The sequence below is a fragment of the Cimex lectularius genome, unplaced genomic scaffold (genome assembly GCF_000648675.2).
Source record: "Cimex lectularius strain Harlan isolate CLEC.00 unplaced genomic scaffold, Clec_2.1 scaffold308, whole genome shotgun sequence".
NCBI lineage: Eukaryota > Metazoa > Arthropoda > Insecta > Hemiptera > Cimicidae > Cimex > Cimex lectularius.
In genome coordinates this window covers 59738-73101 of record NW_019392998.1, presented here as the reverse complement: position 1 = coordinate 73101, position 13364 = coordinate 59738, and positions in this window count along the sequence as shown.

Here is a 13364-nt window from a genome sequence, read left to right as displayed (position 1 = left end):
CAGTTAAGTAGTGGTCATAAATTATATATTTTGTATTTTGGATTAGAATGATTTTTTGTAAAAGAAGCTTTTCTTATTTTATTAATGAAATGTGTAGTACAAATTATTGTAATTTTTTATTTTATTTCCTTGCTTTAAGTTTACGGAATCAACTCAGATAGAGTACAGAATTGAATAGATATACAATGAACATGATAGTCTTCTCGGGAGAGTGATAGAGAACTTTATGGGTAATAAGCTCAGAACCTGGAGCTTTTTATTTGAAATGCTATATAGTATAATGAACATCTTAATATGAAAAAGCTTTAGGAGGGTAGTTTAATGGAATAGGGGAGTAAAAATTGTCTCGATAAATTTTTAAGTATAGTCTACAATGCCGGTGTATGGAGTGAACATTGAGGTCAAGAAGCAGTCAAAAACATTTACTTTCTTCTCGCTTGGCAGTTAAATAAAATAATAAGTTAAGATAAATTTTAAATTCAGTAGTAAAGAAAGTCTTCATTTTTTGTTCCTTTAAATTTTCCGTTATGAACGATTTTCATTGTTTTGTATGCAATTACAATAAATTCGTTGCTTTTATAAATTATTATTAATAAATAAAAAAATAAAAATATTATTAAATAACATCTATAATTATGCGTAGGATAAAATAGAAAGATTTTAAATATTTTATTGTTTAATAAAATCGATAATTTTGATGTATGAAAATGCGGCTTAGTACAACATGGACTTTAAATACAATCCAACACAATTTACCTTTCCATATTTCACCGCCCAATGTATCCATGTAAACGAGATAATCTTACAAATATGTATTTTCAATCATCAGAAGTTTAAGTTATTAGAACAAAAATGGTATGAGCTGATGATTTTCTATTTAACCAACCGCTCTGATATTTGTATGTAATATTTATTCGTGCATTAGAAATGACAAATGAAATATTAAAACCCAGAATATTCTGTCTTGTTGAAAAATCTAAATATTTTTTTCGTGCCTAATAGGTCTCATTGGGACCTGTCAGCCCTCTACCCCAAATAAGGCCGGAATTCACCAGGTCTTTTCTAAATGTGAAAATTCTTTTTTAGCGAGAAAGTTCTTTTGTTTCGCTTGATACATTACTAGTGTAAAACAACAAGCATGTTTTATTATTCATTTTATTTATCATTTCTTATCGAACTCCCTAAAAATAAAAATCTCGTTTTATTCACAAGGAGTTTTGATCTCTTTGATAACAAGTGTCGCATTCCGACATATAAATCAATAGTGATAAGTAAACTTTTGATTCTTCTCATGCTTAAAAAATCCTTTGTTCCAAAGTGTTTGAATAATTTTCATCAATGCAGTAGAACGTCCCAGAAACACATTCAAAATATCACCAAAACGACTGAAAACATTAATTCATCTATAAAAACGTATAAAAACGAACGAACAATCAAACATATTCATTCATCGTTAATGGGGATGATTGCAACTTATGTGAAAATGAAGTTCAACTATTGTTAAATAAACAGTAATTCAAGGATAATTAAGACGAAAGGTCCATAAATTACTTAAGCAATTTATGCTAAATAATCAAATTATGTGTTTGCTGCCTGTAAGACCCAATTTTTAATTGCAATAGCGAAAATTTAAAACTAAAACTTAAAGTATGACAAAGGTTTGATAATTTATTGTCCAACATGTCTTTCTAACAGAGTGGCATATTTTATTTTTAATTAACCCTGTGCGTTAGTTTGTGCAACAATATGTAGTTTTTTAGTATGTAATTTTTTTTACTTAATTTATTTATATCTACAACTGTACATGTATTATATACAACCAGCAGATTGGATTTCAGATTATGTGTTTGGCATTATGAGCGTTATAGAGAAAGCTACCCATTGTCAGCCGCTCTGGATTAATGAAATGATATTAATCATTTAAGAGGTCTCTTATCCATATTCTTTTCAGACGTTTACATGGTAATTGTGGGGAATGGAGTAATCGTATTTGTGTGTTGGTGTGATTTACTATGAAAACGTCTGTAATATGTTTTGATGGATGAAAAAACTGTTGGGATTTGAAGATCTCTCTGAAGTGTATTATTGTTTACATAAAAAGGGGCAGAAACAATTAGTCTTAAAATTTTGGATTGAAAAATGTGTAATCTTTGAATATTGGAATACTTCGCGGCTCCGTATACTTGGCACCCGTACATCCAAATAGGTTTGAGTAGGTATGTGTATGTCGAAAGTTTTGATTTTAATGGTAATTTTGATTGGTGGTTCAATAGGCAATAAAGCATTTTAAATCGTTATGTCGAAAGTTTTGATTTTAATGGTAATTTTGATTGTCGGTTGAGTAGGTAATAAAGAATTTTATATCGTTTGTTCAGTGTCTATTTTTAATCGTGTGTGTGTATGGATTCCAAGTTAGTTTTTTTTATCAAATGTAGGTCCTAAATAGTTAACTTTGTCGGATTGAGCAACAGATTCATTGTATAAATGTATGCTAGGACAAGTCTCTCGACGGAGTGTAAAGGTGATATGTTGTGACTTTGAGGGATTAAACTTCATTTTCCAAAGATTGCTCCATTTTTCAATTGTTGATATGTGGTTTTGTAACATGAGTGAAGCTTGTGTAGAAGAGAGATGGCTTGGTGTCATCTGCGTATTTGGCGGTGAGTGTATTCTCATTTGTGGGCATATCAGAAGTAAAAATTGTGTACAACAGCGGAGCGAGTATTGACCCTTTTGGTACGCCTGCAAGCACTTCTTCCATCCCAGAAGTCTCCGTATCCTGGTTTACTGCGAAAAATCTCTCTTTAAGGTATGATTGTATAATCAGATAATAGNAACTAGCAGGTTTAACAGGGAGCAAAATTCCACGATGTTATCTGTACGACTATCTCAATGGAACTGAGACTTTTAAAGTAAGAAAATTTCCATTGTATGTAGAAGTGTGTAGTCCTCAAAATTGCGTTAAATAAAGAAGTCAAAAAGACGACTGCTTTTTTGGGAAGAACTTCATCTGTTATCAAATCATGACAAGGTGATTTTTTTGTAGGAAGCTGTCGTATTTTTTGTGATACTTGTTTTGGAGTTATTGGTTTAGGTGGCAGATCTAGGGGCATAGGTGTCACAAGTGATATGTAATGTTAAACATATTAACATGTACCGTATTAAAACTTTTCTTAATAATCTGAAACCGCGTTTCTTCTGGTGTTTGTTTGTCCTCTAGATATATCAAGGCATTTTAGTGCACCGTTATATTAAAGAAGGTCTCTAATTTATTATAAACTCGGGGGTACTTTATTATAAATATTATAATAAGGGTAATAAAATTAATACACTAATTTTTTCCTTTAACAAAATTACCATTGTAAAACTAATGTTTCAACAAAGAAGTACTATATAGTGCACTGAAGATCTTACCTCAAAAGAATTCTAAACCTACCCTACCTACCTACATGCCTAACTATATGCTCCACCTAGAATTAGAAACTACACCTATTTTCCTATATACATTAAAACTACACCTCAGTTACATAATTAGGTGCCTCAAGTTGACCCCTGACAGATACCCACACTACCTAACAACAGTATTATGGGAAAAAAATTTACTCTGCTTTAGGGAATATAGCGAGATTGAAAAGGCACATGGTATTTCTATCCAAGCATTACTCAACTCAAAACAAACAATCAATGATATAATGAAAAAGGTTGAAGCCAATATAAAAAACTCGTACGTAGAGAAAGCATGTAATTCCTTATATCACCCCCAATTTAAAACCATCCTAAATTGTAATGCTTACCTGCGCACAAACAACAACCTTGAAATAAGCTGGTTTATGAAAATAAGATGTGAATTATTAAATCTAAATATGTACAAATTCGGCCAGATCAATAAGCTATGTTCTTTATGCAATAAAAACGAAGAGGAAAGCATTACACATTTCATTGCCCACTGCTCAATTCTCTCTGAATTTAGAATGCTGATATTTGGAAAGTGCTTTCTAACTAAAGAAGAGTTGCTTGTATACTTACGAGGAGAAAAAGACTGGACCAAATTAGTCGAGTATTGTAGAATGGCATGGAAGTATAGAGAGAGGTTAATACAAGAATTTAATTATGATTAAATCTTCATCACACCTGTTTAGCTTAATATTAAAGAACAATTTATTAGAGTAATTTTAATAGCATGTAAAATGACATATATTTATTATTTATGTATTTATTGTATTATATTATGGATAACTGTTATATGTTACTATTGTTTAAATTTATTTAATTTATTTATTTTATTTCTATTCATTTTATTTATTTTTTGCATGAATTATATCATTAATTTTTTGCATGAATTATATCATTAAACTAGCGTTAAGATAAGTTGTTAATTAATATTACATTCTATTGCTTGGTTAAAACATTCATAGCTTATACTATTTATATATACATGTGCGTACTCCCCTGACGGTCCTGTGACCATGGGAAAAGCCTGCTTAAACATATTATATATCCAGATTGAACTGCATATTGTCAAAAATTATAAATAAAGGCAATTTATTATTATTATTATTATTATATAGTGCACTGATGTTATTGTTGTCTATTAAAATTTGCGTTGCCATTTTATGAAACGTATGAAATAAATTTATTAAAACATAATTTTCACTTTTATAATGATGGAAAAATTTATGAACGTTCTGTATTAAATCATTATATGAGTTTATTACTTATTATAATAGGACAAAAGGCAATTATATCTTAAATATACGGGCCAACATTTTACAGACAGTTGTCGATCGACAATTTTATTTTCTATCGCTAAATATTGTTAAAAGGAATCAAACAATTTTTTAGCAATTCACATTAAAAAAATGAGAGAAAACATTAGCAAAAGTCACAGTAGAATTTGTAAAATAATAATTTGTTTAATATTCATAATAGTTTACTCTAAAAAAGGAAAATCAAATAAAGAGAAAAATCTGGTGAGCTACACAACCGGTTGATGGCCTGGCCTCCATTCAAAGGGGGTTAAATAGGCTAGACCCGCAAACTTTGTTTATTGCGGGACTGTTGGTCTATAGCGCCGTTCATTCACTCAAACGCAATGTAAAACGGACAACGTATCTCACAAAAAATTAAATGATTTTTCCCAGAGTTTTGATTAATAAAAACGTATTTTAATTTTCAGATGAATTTACTTTTTATTTCTTATATTTTCATATGGTGGCTTTTGTGCCGTGTATTTTTTTTTGCAAAACAAACGCTATTTCATTTTTCTATCTGCTATGTTTCTCACTCTTACAAGTACCAATATACAGAAATTACAAATTGCAAGTTTCCTTTAAACATTTTTTATGTTACAAATAGCAGATATATACTGGGTGTCCCAGTTCCTTCTGACGAAACTCAGGGAATCGACTTTGTTTGGAGCAAAAAATGCTCAAGAGAAAATTTTCGGAAAGTTCTCTATTTTGAAGATATTCGTCAATTCGGGTTTTTTCAACTTTTCACTACCTTATCACATAAAAACTCTTACAACTTCCAAAATGTTGAGACTACAACAAATCCAATTACACCAATTGAAAGAAAGCTAAATTTGCTGTAAGATACTTCTTTGCAATAATCTGAATGACATAAAATATTAGCCAATATCAGTTGGAACATGTCAAAATTACAAAATTTAAAATTTTGGACATGATTGCACGTTCTACTGAGGTTACAAAAAATACCTACAACTTGTCAAATTTTACAAAAACTTCTTCATCTAATATGCTTTACGTTAATATGTCAACTGAATGATCAAAAACGTGAGCTAAGGGAAATTTGAAGGGGGGGGGGTAGAAATTCAGAAAGTCAGTTATGCATTCGAGAAGAGGGAAAACACTTTGAGCATTTCCTCTGAAAAGTTCCTCTTTTGTTGTTAGGTGCTTGCTACAAGAAGAACCATTGCATTTTATTGTATGACGCTTTCTGGTATGGTTTTTGTGAGATTACACATGTGTCATTTTTATTTTACAAAGCGAGTTCTAATTGATTTATTTCTACCCCCCTTTAAAATTTACCTTAGCTCACGTTTTCGAACATTCAATTGTTATTTTTCAACTCTACTAGAACGTTATTTAAAAACCTGGATATATGAACGTAAAGCATATTAGATGACGAAGTTTTTGTAAAATTTGACAAGTTGTAGGTATTTTTTTTGTAACCTCAGTAGAACATGCAATTCGTCAGAAGAAACTGGAACCCTGTATTTTAACATCCACATCTATATTACTATTCATATCAATCAGCCAGTTTCAACAATACGATTAATTCTGGGATTTTTATAAAGTTTGTGTCATTTGTTGTAAATACATGCATACAATTGATAATACTCTCATTTCACACTTTTGTAATTTTTACTGATGTGCTTCATTTCTTTTTGCTACTCCGTACTTTTCTTTTGTTGCGTTTTTCATTCATAACTATAATGACGGTTCAGCTTTTATGTGGCTGATCTATCGTGTTCTTACTGAAATATGGAAATATTGGACACAGAGTATAAAAAAAACTTTTAAAAATTTACTCAATTTGTAAAGTTGCTTCAATTTCCTGTAGTGACATTTATTTTTGCTAATGTTTACTCAATTGTTTTTCATGTTTACTTGCCTTTCTACTATTTTTTATATCACTATAGCATATGTAATTATTTAATTTAAATTTTAATTATCTAAGTTGTATTTAAAATTTATTTATAACTTCATTTAAAATTTTTTGTTCTCCCCAACTAGTTGCGATTTGATAAATTATCATCAGGGTACAAAAATAGCTAAATTTTTCACCAGAACTGCAATTTAATATTTGACCTCTATTCACAGAAAATAAAAATTTTAAAATTCAAAGTTTTTACTTTAAAAAGGTTGGTTGTAATCTCTCATCCTTTTTTGTGTAAAATAGCAAGGAAGGGGAAGGTTATTTAACATCTTGCGGTGGGCCTCGTTGGTTATGTCGTCCAATGGGACAGAATTTCTTTTCTATAAGCACATTTCTGAATCTTTCCTTTTTCTCCTTGAAATTCCACGTTATTTTGTAGGTCCAGTTTTTGTTCTGTCATCACTAATTAGTTTCGTAAGTGTGGCCAAAGATCCATTTCTTTTTTGTCACCGACTTTGTTTATCCCTCTTTACTGGTGTTTACTTTTACTAGATTTAAAAAAAAATTAGGATTGACCAATGTGCTTCTCAGGGTATATTCTAGGGTGGGGTTATTTCTGTGGGCTACATGTACGCTTTATGAAGAATGGCATTTATTTGATTTTCAAAATTTTCTACATGCGGAATACGAAAATATCTTTTCTTAATATTTGATTCCCAGAACGTCGATTTGTCATTTTATTAATTTTTAAAAAAGCTGAGAAATTTCAATAATGACGAGTGTCATTACAGAAATTACAAATATTAAAAGGTAAAAATGGTATTGTTCAAGAGGTTTTGTAATAATGACGTTAATCCCTTGTTTTATTGACCCTTATTTAGTGATGTAATTAATTCTTACAAATCTACAAATACCTAATTAAATTAATCATTCGTTGCTAATTATAAATATTTGTTTCAGGTTGATCATGTGGTCAAGTATAAGTTTTAGTTTGTTATTCGTGGTGACCTGTGGAGGTGCTTTTCGAGATGAACCAGGTGAATAAAAAATATATTATTTCTGACAGACAAAATATCATATTTACGTGTTTTACGAATTTAGTCGTGTAAGTATATTATATTTTTGTGGAGGACAATCGGTTCACTTAGATTAAATTGCAATTTGTAATTTTTAAAATTTGACATTTTTGTTTAGCTCAATGATATACAACGACTTCCTAAGTTTTACAAATAATGATAAACTTTTGTTACAATCAAATAAAATTATTTTCGAGTAAAATCTAGTAGGAGGTCAAGATTAGTAAAATTTAATCCACGATCGTACACCGTAACAAGTGGATATATTAATAATGAAATATCGACATTAAAGAAATATTATTACCAGTTTTATTTCAGGAAACATCCGTGCGTTAAGGAAATTCCCAGTTGTAATTCCAAAGGTGAAATATTTCCTGTTTTAGGTTACAGGTCTGACTTTAATTATCCCACACGGTTGTGATTAAAGTTTTGTTGGACTTTAAATTGGTTCATGTGCTTCACATTCATTTACACAGAGGACCACAAACCGCTTTTCTCAAGAGTCGTACTTGATGGGTCATTTGTATATCGAATTTTCTCCATCTGCCGTGCTTAAAATTACGTATTCAGTTTAAAAAATAAGTACTATTTTTGAAAATTAGCCAGACAAAAGAAATTAATTTGTTTTTTTAATTGTAGATATCTGTAAAAAAACGGTACATGCAAAGATAGATAGGTGTTTTGCAAAACAATTTACTTTTGACAACTTAGCAAACAGAAATAATTTATACTAAATATAAATAAAGAATGATAATTTAGAGATGTGAGATGCAGTCTGGTGTGATGTAGGTTTATAAAACATTTTCTAAACTTACATCACACCAGACCGCATCTCAAGATCTCTAAATAATTATCATTAATTAACGGTCGCTATTACTACATATTACATTAAAAATAGAAAAAGCTCCCGGTTACTATAACCTAGAGTTGAACCGCGTGATTTTTGAAAACAAAAATCTCAGAGATTGTATAGAAAAATTATTTAAACAAAAACCGCACATGTTCTGGAATGTAACTAAAAATAAGTCCCAACATGTAAATAAATAAAAAGTATATATACAATGTTATTAATATATAAATAAGTGAGCCTGTAAATAACTTCATATAATGTATATGTAAATTAATAAAGGGGCGTCGGTGGCCGCAACGGAGGCGTTGACACGGCGCTCATCACAGTAAGGTAAAGGTCCCGGGTTCGAATCCAGCGGCCCTGTATTCGAGCCCGACATACTTACAAATGGTTTTGTTTTTCAAAACCACCGGCTCCCCTAGGGTTGATATAACCTCTGCTGTTGAAAACCCTCGTAAAAAATTAAATATAATATAGTACGATGATTAAATAAATAAAGAAATTGATAAATTTTAAGTAAATATAATTTTAGGTTCACATTTTGATAATAAAGAAGTGTTAATTATTATAGAATTATTAATTAATATATAAATATTTAAAAAGGATATTCTAAATTATTATGTGAGAGATGAAATGTAGTTGCTATATAATAAATTACGAACTTAATACTTGATTTATTCAGTCATATTTAAAAATACACTATTTATTAAAAAATAAATAAATATAAATTTAAAGCAGCTCTGAATTTCTTTAGTTTAAAATTAAATCCATTATATGTCTGTATTAGTTACTGGTAATTCGGAGTTATCGTAATAAAAATAAAAAGAAAATAATGCTTTGTTTACTGTGTGGTGTTTTCTGACAGTTCATTTATGATTATTTGGAGATCGTGAGATGTTGAGATCGTGGCGTAGGTGCATATCTCACTGGCAGTATCAACACAACACACAAGAATGGGGCATCTACACAGACAACAAACACGTTGAGCCCTGAAGAACGTTGGCACCATTAAGAAAATGTTTTTCAAAAACCTTTGTTTACTTTTGTACTGATTAATCTCATTACAACAGAAAGTAGCACTGTGCCCTTCAACTTCGGTACGCCTTAAAATTGCTCTTAGATAATCTTTTCCTTCGTTGATTTCATTGGATATTATCGTAATTCTTAAACCTTTTTACTTGCCCCAATCATGCATTCGAGCGAGTACGACGATGTAACGAGGGTCGTAACATTACTACAGAAAAAATACACCTTGAGCGAAGTCAAGGCAGAAGGCATTATTCTACAATAGGAAGGGTTCTTCGGCTCATCAGAGAAACATGGCTTCACATTAGAAGGCCAAAACAAGGTCGACTTACGTGTAGAGTCGAGAGGGACGAGAGATTAATCTAACTCACAAAGGTACCTACAAGACATAATCAAAGAACATGTAGTGCTATTTGCCATCGCATCTGTAAGAGATTCCTGCTAATGGGAGATAATGCTACATCACAAAGAGCACGTATTTGGTATGGCAACCTGACTGCCGTTGTCATTGAGTGTGGCCTTGGTATGGCCAGCTCCAAGACTAGGTTTGAACACATTTGGGATCAACTTCATCATCAGCAACAATTACGACAGCGAAACCCACGTGAAACACCCTAACGAGTTGGAAACTCCGGTTCTTGATGATTGGAAAAGAATTCCTCGGGATATTTCCAAAAATCTTTTCCAAGAAAAGCAAAGGCCTTTAACGGATGTGAGTCTTGTCGGAGGTATATTAAAAGGGAGACAAACAAGTTTTTCTTTTTTTACATTTTTGTTTGTTTTTAATCGGGAAGTATTAAACTCATAAATTCAACTGGTGCACAGTATGTATTTGGAAAGCTTTCACAAACATTCCACCCGCATTTTTACAGATGAGGGAAAAGAATAAGGCAATTTAATTGAAAGTTTAAAACGAGTGGAAACCCACCTGAACTTCTTAGGGATAAATTGACGTGAAACACAGCAACGAGCTAAAGTAAGCTAAGGGCAAGCTCCCTTGGAAAAAAATTGAAGTAACATCACGGCCGTGAAAAAAAAAATATATCAACAAAAAATAAAGAAATTTAATGGTAAAAAGTTCTATTGATTAAATCTTAAATCATGCAGAGGGTCGATTAGGTATTCTCATTTCAGAGAGTACCATTCCAAAAAATGAAGGCACGTATGGCAAATTAAATCATATTACCAGACAAACAGAATAGAAAAAAGAAGTACGTTCCTGACCTTTATTTGATTACGTAACATTTCGAAAAAAGTAATAGATTACAATTAATTAAGGTTTTTAGTTGAGATAAAAAAGTCAATGGCACGAGCGGGATTCGAACCCACGATCTTCGGCTCGATACGCCGCTGCTCGACCACTTGAGCTATCGTGACCTCGATCCACTCGGACACCGACTTCCGATCTCAACCCCACCTTTTGATTTTCCCTCCTTTTTGCCATTTTTCAAATGTCGTGTAATCAGATTGGATTCTCGAAGACAAATGAAATGACCACGCAGAGCTTTTATTAGCTTTCTTTTATCTCAACTAAAAACCTTAGTTAATTGTAATATATTAATTGGTCAAGCCGACCACGAAATTTGTGAATTTAATGACATTTAATGATTTTTTATAACACTTTCACCCACCCTGAAATACTTTCGTTATTCACATCCCATTAATTCCTAGGGTGTTAAGTTTAATGCGCATCCATTGGTACTTACCATTGCGCCATCGGGTTCTTGTACTTTGTATAAACATTCACTCTTGTAAATGCATTCTCTCAAAACTATTTCGATCCCACAACTTTATATAGAAGAGAAAAGAAAAAAGAACATTGGCTACAAAAAATTAGTATGTATACATGGTGAGTTTAATATCTGTTCCCGCCTAAATTTTTTTTTCATAAGCGAAAATATTTTGATCTGATACTCCAAGATTTACAATCAATTAAAATGTAAGATTAATAAATTGCTTCTGGGTGAATGAAGTTCGATAACATTTTGTTTTCTGAAAACAATGTTCGGAATTTTTTTTTGCGAATTCCGTGAAAACAGTTATTTTTTTAAATAAAAACCGAACGATGAATTCAGCATCAAAAACCTTTTAAAAATGTTCGTTGAAGAGTATCATGCCATTTGAGTTAAGTTTCTATCGTATCCTTCCTTTTATCGTTAAGAGTAAGATTAACAATTTTAAACTCAGGAGAAACTAAACAAAAATTTAAGCCTTAGGTTACTCGTGGTTTCCCCCAAAAACGTGCACATAAAAATATATAGGATGGACAGAAGTAAAACTCACCTTGTATATTTAAGAAAACTCCTGTTTCAATAATCAAAAACAGGAACCCAAAGACTTGCAGCCATGCATAATTCTCATAACGAGTGGCATTACTACTCGCTTCCTATATAGAGCCAGGGAATGACACTCTTCAGTTATAAAGAACATATTAATTTATAGTTATTCAGATATCGTGAGATGCGGTCGGGTGTAATGTAGGTTTCAGAAAAACATTTTCTTTATCGTGCCAACGTTTCGATCTTTTATTGAGATCATCTTCAGGGCATGGGATTTACAAACAATGTTTACATTTAACAAATACGTTTAGGATGTGGAAAAGTGAATTTATACAATGCAAAATATATATAAAACCAAACATATATAAACATAAAACAGCAAAATCTCACTGGCACTCTCAACACGACACGCAAGTATGGCACAATTACACAGAAGACAAACTCTTTGAGTTAGTAGAAATACTTTGTTTGAATATAAAATATATTTTTTTTATACATATATACATCAAGATCCGGATTATTAATCAACTAACACTTTAAAAAGAAATCTTACTATGAAAATTTTTTTGTTCACGGATTGATAAATTTTTTTTTTTTTCATTTTCATACTTGTGTACATTTTTCATAAAATTAAATAAACTTGATGAATAAATTAGAAGAGTATAGATAGATAAAATGAGAATGAGATATATGAATACATAGGTCAAAAAGAATAAAAGTAAGCGTAGTAATTAAGCTATTTATTAGATATTTAACTCAACTTAATTTTACCACTATTTAACGCTACTATTATTTGATTTGTAAATGAACAAATAATTTACTACCATTTAAAAAAAATGTTTGAAGGAATTGAAGAAAATTTTGTTTGTCTTTTTCGAAAAACAATGTTTGAAAAAATATATTAGCGAATAATTTGAGAGGGGTTGGTTGAAATTATTCTCCGTTTTCAGGGTTGCATTGACCGTCAGAATACCTTTCGATATATCTGCAAATAGAAAATTATCTATCGATTTGAAATAGTTAAGCACTTATTCATATCCAACTATTCTGGAGAGTATGATCAGAAACTTTTGGTTAACGAGTAACCAGAAAAAATTGCGTTTCTCTGGGCTTTTCAATAAAAAAATCGTATGCATGGAAAAGATGTAAACTCACCTTGAATAAGTAAGCTAGTAAAAAGTTAACTGAAACCGTTCAAACTTAAAGAAATTTTTTTATCTGTTTAAACAAATATTGTATATTATTCAGAAATCGTGAGATGCGGACTGGTGTGATGTAGGTTTCAGAAAAACATTTTCTTAACCGTGCCAACGTTTCGATCTTTTATTGAGATCATCTTCAGGGCCTGGGATTTACAAACATTATTTACATTTAACAAATACATTTAGGATGTGGAAAAGTGAATTTATACAATGCATAGAAAATGTTTTTCTGAAACCTACATCACACCCGACCGCATCTCACGATATCTGAATAACTATCGATTAACGGTCACTAATCTCTACACATATT